Here is an 8934-nt window from a genome sequence, read left to right as displayed (position 1 = left end):
AAAAAATCCCTTTTTTTCCAGATGGAATTTTTCAAGCAAGAATACTGGAGTGGGTTCCCATTTCCTTCTCCATTTTTCCACATGTGAGTCCTCAATTTGTGTAAATATTGTTGACCTGAATTGAGTCTTCCTGGAGAGGATTACTATATTTGAACTTAATAATCAATAGATAACATTTGTACTTTAAAAGGTGATTGGCCCTTTTTGATTCTTATTATCACCTGGCTTTATTTACTCATTTGCACACATGCTTATTTCTGTCTCCCTTTCTCTGCTTCAAGAGCCACAGGGGCACAGGCCTTCCAAGTTTGATCTCCACTGTATCCCCTAGGGCTTACATGGTGCCTCAGATGTGCGAGCTCTTAGTGACAATTTACCAAGTGAAAAGACTGTTTCAGACCAGCCGGACTTTGTGTGTTCACACACTCAGAGTTCACTATAAAACCAGCTCTTTCACTTGCAAGTATTGTTAGAACTGAGTATTTGTATCACTGAGGACTTGCTCTCTGTGTCATTGGGTCTGGGGACCCCTGAGCCCCTATGCTGGCACACAGCAGGCGCTGCAATTGTCTATACTTGTGAATGTGTAAGTCTTAGGGAATGCAGCTGTAAAGGTAGGGTCGGGGAGCAATTGAATCGGGAAAGTTCTGTTTTTCTCACTTCTTAGCGAATATTTCCTCCATGCAAGCAAGTTGAGAATATCAACAGAAGGTTTAGAGTTTTGCCTTGTGGGGACAAAGCTAGAAGTGGTAAACAGGAGCAGGCAAACTATAGGCCACTGCCCAGATCCTGTCCATGAACTAAGAATGTTTTAAAAGATATTCTTTAAACAAAAGGAAAATAAGACTACAACAAAGAGATCATATGTGGCCCACCAAACTTACTTACTTCTCTTCCTTTATATAAAAAGTTTGTGGCCCCTGAGCTAGGGGATAGCAACATTTATAATACCCATCTACTTACTAAACATAAACAACCAAAGTAAATGAGAATCAGTAATAACATATTTTAATATTTCACAATTAGTTAAATTGTTTACTGTGAAATTAATTACAACTCTAATTATGTTTTACATGCTTTCTTCATTAAGTTTTATTAGTAAAGTTTGAATAAGTATTCATTTCTTAATTCTGGGGATAAGAATGAGAGTCAGGGACCAATATAAAAACTATGACATTTTTCATCCTCATTTAAATCAATATTAGAAACAATGTATCTCTCTGACTTAACATTGTAAATAAGAAAAATGTTACTCCATGTATCATTCATTTAACTTATTTTTCTTTCTTTAAAAATCAATGTTTATCATAGAAAGATGTATTATACAAATATTCTGAATGCCATTAAAAACAAGAGGGTATTAATAAAACAAATAAATGAAAGAACAAGAGAAAGGGAGATGACAACATGTGATCGGTATTTTGGGTTTAATTTATAACTCATTTTATGAGATTTTCAGAGAGCATAAATTTAACTGGTTTCCTATAGATTTCCAGAAGTGCTGACCAAATGTCTTTCAGCCCTGGACTTCCATTTCAAGAAAATATACATTTCATCTTGTTCAACTTGAAGAGTTGCTTCTACCACATGAGTATGTCTCGCTTTATGTATTTCCAATAAAAAGAAATAATAGGCCTGTATTTTGTAGACTTAGTACGGATGAGATTTAAATGATCATTCAGATGCGCTAATATTAAGTGGGTGAGTTTGAATATACAGTATGTAGTGCCTTTTTACTGCAGAAATTTTGTCACAAACTGTAGACGTTTAGCTCTTTTGGGACTGGCCGTTTATACGAAAATGGGAGAACAGCCAAGCCAGAAAGAATTTTGGAAGCAGTCTTGCCTCATGAGGCCAGTTGTTTGGTTAAGCAAGCTTTTCACAGTCCTGGGGACCACATATTTGCATTACTAATAGCCCTGTTTTTAAGGGCATTGGCATTTTAGGTGGACTGAATGGCAATTAATGTTTTTCTCTATTTCAACTGTACAAATTGGCCTGTATTAAGTAAAGACCACACCTATTTTTCCACATATAAGTTTCAAAGTGTTTATATGTGAATGACATTTAAAAGGCAAATGTGAGACTGAGATAGGAAATTTTATACAAGTGTCCTGAGCCTTGGAATCCTGACTCTGGCACCTACTGTTAGCTATATACTCTTAGCAAGTTACTTAACCATTTTTAGTATCAGTTTCCTAATCTTTGAAATCATTTTCATAATACTTATTTCATGGTGTATTAATCAATTAAGATAAACATTTACTGAGGGCATGCTGTGAGCCAGGAATTCTTCCAGGCACCGGGATGTGATGGCGAACAGAACAAATCCCTGACCTTGTAGTATTCAGCCATTAATAAATGAATGGAAAATATGACTAACAGATATGGCTTCATTAATGTTAGACTTATAATGCTCTAATTATTCTGCCTGTCTGCCTCCTCTCCACAACTGTTATCTCCTTGATGTCAGGGTTTCTTACTCCAGTTGTCCCACACCGGTCTTTAATAAGTAACTATTCAATTAAAAAGATAGATTTTACCTTTTAAACCTATGTAGCAGCTTAAGTGTGGTGAATCACTATTCTTGCTTTCAGTCTGTTCTGCTACACACACAAAAACACACACAGACACAGACACAGAGACACACACATACTATCTTTGGGATCCACAACAACTGTATCAGTTTCTGAGTCCTAAAATATAGAGAACAACGTGACAATTTGTAGACCTTAAGTTAATTTTCAGTGATATGAATATTCACTGCTCTTTCTCATCTCTCCTGAAATTATTATCTGTTGCTCTAACTATCCCAATGGAAGCTATTCTCCTCCTGTTTCAGGAAGTCATCAAAGCCCAGCTTTTCCTTGTCCCTCCCTCTTTGACATCCTCTTATCAACCCTGACTATTATTATCCAAGCCTTTTCTAATTATCCTGAATTTTGTTATGGGTAACCCACATTCTGTGAATTACTTGTTGCTTTACGCTGAAATTCTGAACAAGTCCTTGACTCTTAAATTCTTCAGGTTTCTAAAACAACTATAATATATTTTCAAGTATAATTTGCCTATGATTTTGGAGAAATCTTGGAAAATCATAGGAAAAAGGGAAATCCCAGAAGGTGAAAATTGGTCAAGAATTATATCATTTAAAAAAATGGGTAGAGTTACACTCAATAAAGATTGCTATTGATATTTGTTATCATTCTATAGCAGAAGATGAAGCTGTAAGTTTGTGAGACCTTAGAATGACATATATGGTAGGGAGAAATAGTCATGAATACATTAAGAACAAGTAATGTCCTCCTAACCACATTCTTTATTTGTTATTGTTGTATATTATAGGCATTCATATTCAGAAGCTATTGATTAATAGAATAGTGCTGATTTGGAGAGAACTTACTAATAAGTCAGATGCCTTTGGTTATTCCATTCAATATTAGAAAAAATATGTGGAAAGAACATTTTTTTTAAAGAGTCTTGAAATATTCAAGAATTATTTGAAGAGTTTTAAGTGGTAATAAGTAAAACTCAGGACTTTGAAAATATTGAATGAAAATATAGTGCTTTCATGTTTTTAGAAGACACAATAGTGGGAACTATGTCCAGTGCAATGAATAATAAAATTGAGATGTAAATTCATCCCAATAGACTAAAGTAAGACTTTATAGATAATTGTAAAGTTATGCATTTAGGTTGAAAAATCAATCCCATAAGTCTCTAATGAGAGAAATTTGACATGAGCTAAGGTGAAAATGACTTGTGCTTTTCATTAACCCCCAACAAAATGATGCAGCTGCTAGAAGTTTAATATGATGTTATGGTGAAGAACAGGATCAAGGTCACATGAGGGAGTGTGCTGGCTAAACTCTTACAGATCCAGTGAAATTCCAAAATAATCATGGTCAGTTGTGGTAACCATATTTCAGAAGGGTCATTATCAGTTTGAAGTTTGTGGAGCAACTAGAAAGGAAAGAAACAATTTTCTGGTATAGAATACGTTTAAAATAAATACTTATGGATATTTTAAACAATATAACTCTATTTAAAAAACTGCAGTGTTACTAGAGAGGAAAGTCCACATATTAATTTTTCAGTAACTTTAACATAAATATTTAGCCTGAGATCTGAAATACAGAATTAGTTTGAATGATTTAGATAAGGTACAAAAATTTTGTTTCAAAAAGAGTTTTTTAAAATCTATAAATTGGGTCCTTAACATTTTTATTTGGGTAAAGGAGCTTTCCAAATTAACAAAGACTTTTTTTTCATAATTGTTTGCTTGATTGCTTTTTTTCACTTACCTTTCAGTTTTAGTTTTTGAAATTAATATGGACATTTTTTCTCCTCATGCATTTCTAACAACTCCACCAGAAAATAGAGTTTTGTAAACTTAGCAGCAGCAGCAGCAAGCAGTAATTTGATTCCACAACTGCTACAAATTAATCAATCAATACAGAATCAAATAAACCTTTTATTGTCCTTATTATTGTGTTGCCATAGGCATTGAATGCTATCATGTAACCGTCTCAGTTATAGTAAGTAATAAGAAGGTGTTTCCCTTTGAATGTTATATATATAAAAGTTTCAAGGTAAATCTGCTTACCTTTATATACATATATATATAAAGTTTATGTTTATATATACACATAAATAATTCAAATCATAGAGTTACATTATTGAGCTGATGCTAAGATTATTAAAGTTTTAGGAATAAATAAAACTTTTCAGTGACTAAGGCATAAAATAGACATGAATTAACAAATGGAGTAAAAGAGATATTTCATTGAGACACAGTATCTCAGGTTGAAAGATTGAATTTTTACAAATGAAGCTTTCATAATTCAAGACAACAAACTTGAAGAACTTCAAGCTTTTTTGATTATTAACGACTTTAGAAAACAGTTCTAAACTGTAAAAATGCAAATAATCTTAATATTAACAAAATTTCTGTTATTTTTTTTTTTTTTACTGAAGCAGCAACATTTTTAAGAAAAGAGAAAATATGTTCAGAACTAAAGAAAAAATTAAATATAGAGAAATTTATGAGACATTAACTCAAGATCTCTTGAGAGTTTATTTTGTGTTCCTGACGCCAGTCAATTCTGGGTGTTCTACAATTCAGTTCTTTTTTTTTTTTTTTTAAATTTATTTATTTTTTATTGGAGGCAAATTATTTTACAATATTATATTGGTTGGTTTTGCCATACATTGATATGAATTTGCCCCGGGTTTACATAAGTTCCCCCTCCTGAACCCCCCTCCCACCTCCCTCCTCCCTTTATCCTCCCTCTGGGTCATCCCCGCATGCCAGCCCCGAGCATCCTATAACATGCCTTGACCCTGAACTAGTGATTTGTTTCACATATGACAACATACGTGTTTCAATGCCATTCTTCCAAATCATCCCACCCTCACCCTCTCCCATAGAGTCCCAAAGACTGTTCTATACATCTGTGTCTCTTTTGCTATCTCGTATACAGGGTTATCATTTACATCTTTCTAAATCCCATATATATGTGTTAGTATACTGTATTGGTGTTTTTCTTTCTGGCTTACTTCACTCTGTATAATAGGCTCCAGTTTCATCCACCTCATTAGAACTGATTCAAATGCATTCTTTTTAATGGCTGAATAATACTCCATTGTGTATATGTACCAAAGCTTTCTTATCCATTCGTCTGCAGATGGACATCTAGGTTGCTTCCATGTCCTGGCTATTATAAACAGTGCTGCAATGAACATTGGAGTACATGTGTCTCTTTCGATTCTGGTTTCCTCGGTGTGTATGCCCAGGAGTGCGATTGCTGGATCATATGGCAGTTCTATTTCCAGTTTTTTGAGGAATCTCCACACTGTTCTCCATAGTGGCTGTACTAGTTTGCATTCCCACCAACAGTGTAAGAGGGTTCCTTTCTCTCCACACCCTCTCCAGCATTTATTGCATGTAGACTTCTGGATAGCAGCCATTCTGACTGGTGTGAAATGGTATCTCATTGTGGTTTTGATTTGCATTTCTCTGATTATGAGGGATGTTGAGCATTTTTTCATGTGTTTGTTAGCCATCTTTATGTCTTCTTTGGAGAAATGTCTGTTTAGTTCTTTGGCCCAATTCAGTTCTAAGACTAACTACTCGCAGTTAGTATTAGACTCCACAAGCTTAAGGACTCCACTCACAAAACTACCCTCACTTCAGACACCAGATGCAAGTATGAAGTCCCAGGTTATCTTCACTTTTGTCCAACTTGGCTACAGAGTCAGGGATTCCTATATAATCCTCTCTCCAGCTTTCAGGTTTGGTAATTTGTTAAGGTGGCTCTAAAAAACTCAGGGAAACACAGCTTACATTTATCAGTTTGGATACAGATGAACAGCCAGATGAAGCCAGCTTCGTCAGATGTATGAAGGCAAAACCTTAAATTTATCCAGAAACCTAATAATTTAAATTACTTTTCTCAGAAATAAAAGATACACTAAATTAAGGGTAATATAGCAATGAAAACATAATACATTTTATTTCTATAGTTACAAAACTCCAACTGTTATTTCTGTTACTTTAATGGCAGTTTCCCTGAAGTCTGCAAGATGGCAGTATTATTTTTTGGAAAATTATTATTTTGAAGATGAATTCTAATAATAACTACAATATGAGATCTTAGTATATGTTAATTAACATAGTAACTGCTTTACATTGATTGTGTGCATGCTAAGTCACTTAGTTGTGTTTGACTCTTTGCGACCCCATGGACTGTAGCCCGCCAGGCTCCTCTGTCCATGGTATTCTACAGGCAACGATACTGGAGTGGGTTGCCATTTCATACTCCAGGGGATATTTCTGACCCAGGGATCGAACCCATGTCTCATGTCTCCTGCACTGGCAGGTGGGTTCTTTACCACTAGTGCCTCTAGATTATCTTACTCAATTGTTGTGACGCTCCTAAGAGAATCTTACTGGGTACATTGACATTTGAAGTCCAGTTAACTTACTCAAGATCATAGTAAAACCAGAAATAAGAGGCCAGGTGAACAATTGTAGTGCCTTGCTTTTAAAAGTGCACTTCATTGCCCATTAAAGTGACACACTGATCCTTCATCAATCTACTGCTGCTGCTGCTAAGTCGCTTCAGTCGTGTCTGACTCTGTGCGACCCCATAGACAGCAGCCCACCAGGCTCCCCCGTCCCTGGGATTCTCCAGGCAAGAACAGTGGAGTGGCTTGCCATTTCCTTCTCCAATGCATGAAAGTGAAAAGTGAAAGTGAAGTCACTCAGTCGTGTCCGACTCTGCGACTCCATAGACTGCAGCCTATCAGGCTCCTCCATCCATGGGATTTTCCAGGCAAGAGTACTGGAGTGGGGTGCCATTGCCTTCTCTGTCATCAGTCTACAGTGGGTGCTAATAATGTTACAATTAATAACACAATAATAAAGAACAGATTGAATTCTTGAGAAGATCAGCTTTGTTAAATGAAGACATTACTATGACTGAAGATGAGAATATCTTACTTTGCTAGGATGCTGCCTCATCTCTTTACATAATAACATATTTTACAGAGCTAGAATACATTTCCAGAAAGTTATTCATACTTTCATTTGATCTGAATAATAACTAACCAGACTACGGTTTAATGTAACCAAGAAAGTAATTTTTAAGAAATGCCATGGGCCCAGTATTGAATTGGCCAAGTGTACAAGGCCACATAGAGAGGAATGGATTCTTATTATTTCTTTAGCCAAAATTCATAATATAAATTTTAAAATGTATTATGAGAGATTGAGCTTTCGGAAAACAGTGTGGTACATAGTTCACTAAGTTTACCTATTATAGAATTCTGGGGGTTGTTCTGGTTGGGTGCCCTATACCAAATGGGTGTTTTTTATCCAATATGATTACTTTTTAGAGAGGAGGTGAGACTCTGAAGAAATCCAACTAAGCAGAGACCTATATAAACAGACTGGCACATAAATCTTGTCTGTCATGGTCCTACTCTTATGCATTATTTCTGTTACTAATGATGATTCCCTTCTAGAAATATTATGAGGAGAGTAGGAATTCATTTTCTTCTTGATGTCCTTGGCAGGTGTGATGAACATTCATTTGTGTAGGTGTGGAGGAGGAATTTTGCATTATCAATGCTTTTCCTGCTATTTCTGGCATCCAGGTTTAGAAGATATATAGCTACTTTATAAAAAATGTCGTTCTGAATCTGGAATGTTTTATTGTCTTTCATTGGGAACAACCTCCCTGAAATTTCACTTTGAAGCAGAATAATTTCCAACAGATACATTCAAGAGACACTAAGTGTTGCTTTAGTTTTTTTTTTTCATGATTCTCATGAGAGCTATAGACGTGCTGTTTAAATGTATGAAACAAAGGTTTTTCTGGTACTCTAATGTTCACAGACATAAATATTATTTTTGTATTTTAATCATGTAAGTTCTACATATTAAAATTTTATCAGTGATGAGAGAAACCTTGGAATTTTTGGAGCAATCTTCAGTGTTTTAAGGAGCAACAATATCCTATATTCTGCCCAAAATGCTAATAGCCTTTTTCTTTTTCTAATGGTAAAAGTAGTGCAAACATTGTAAAAACTCAAGAAGGAGTTTATTTTAAAAAATCATCCATAATCCTATCACATAGAGAAAATTGGCACAGTATGTCCTATTTAAACATGACATGTGCTCTTAAAACTTATGTTATAATAAATAAGCTAATTAAGAGTGAAATATATATGTATATATATGCATTTATATGAAAAGGTCTCAATCAACTTATCCCTGCCTCTCCCCACTCTCACACTTTTGCTCCTCAAAGATGGCATTCTATTAAATGCCTCATGATTTGTTCTGTTGCTGTCACCTGTTCATCTACCTCATGCTATTTTTTTTTCACAATTTCTACCTATATATTTGAATTTTTGCTTGCGGTATGC

The sequence above is a fragment of the Moschus berezovskii genome, chromosome 10, assembly GCF_049115385.1.
Source record: "Moschus berezovskii isolate FMDL1 chromosome 10, NW_MosBer_1.0, whole genome shotgun sequence".
Classification (NCBI taxonomy): domain Eukaryota; kingdom Metazoa; phylum Chordata; class Mammalia; order Artiodactyla; family Moschidae; genus Moschus; species Moschus berezovskii.
The sequence above is the reverse complement of the archived record's forward strand: the minus strand, read 5'-3'. Positions refer to the sequence as shown.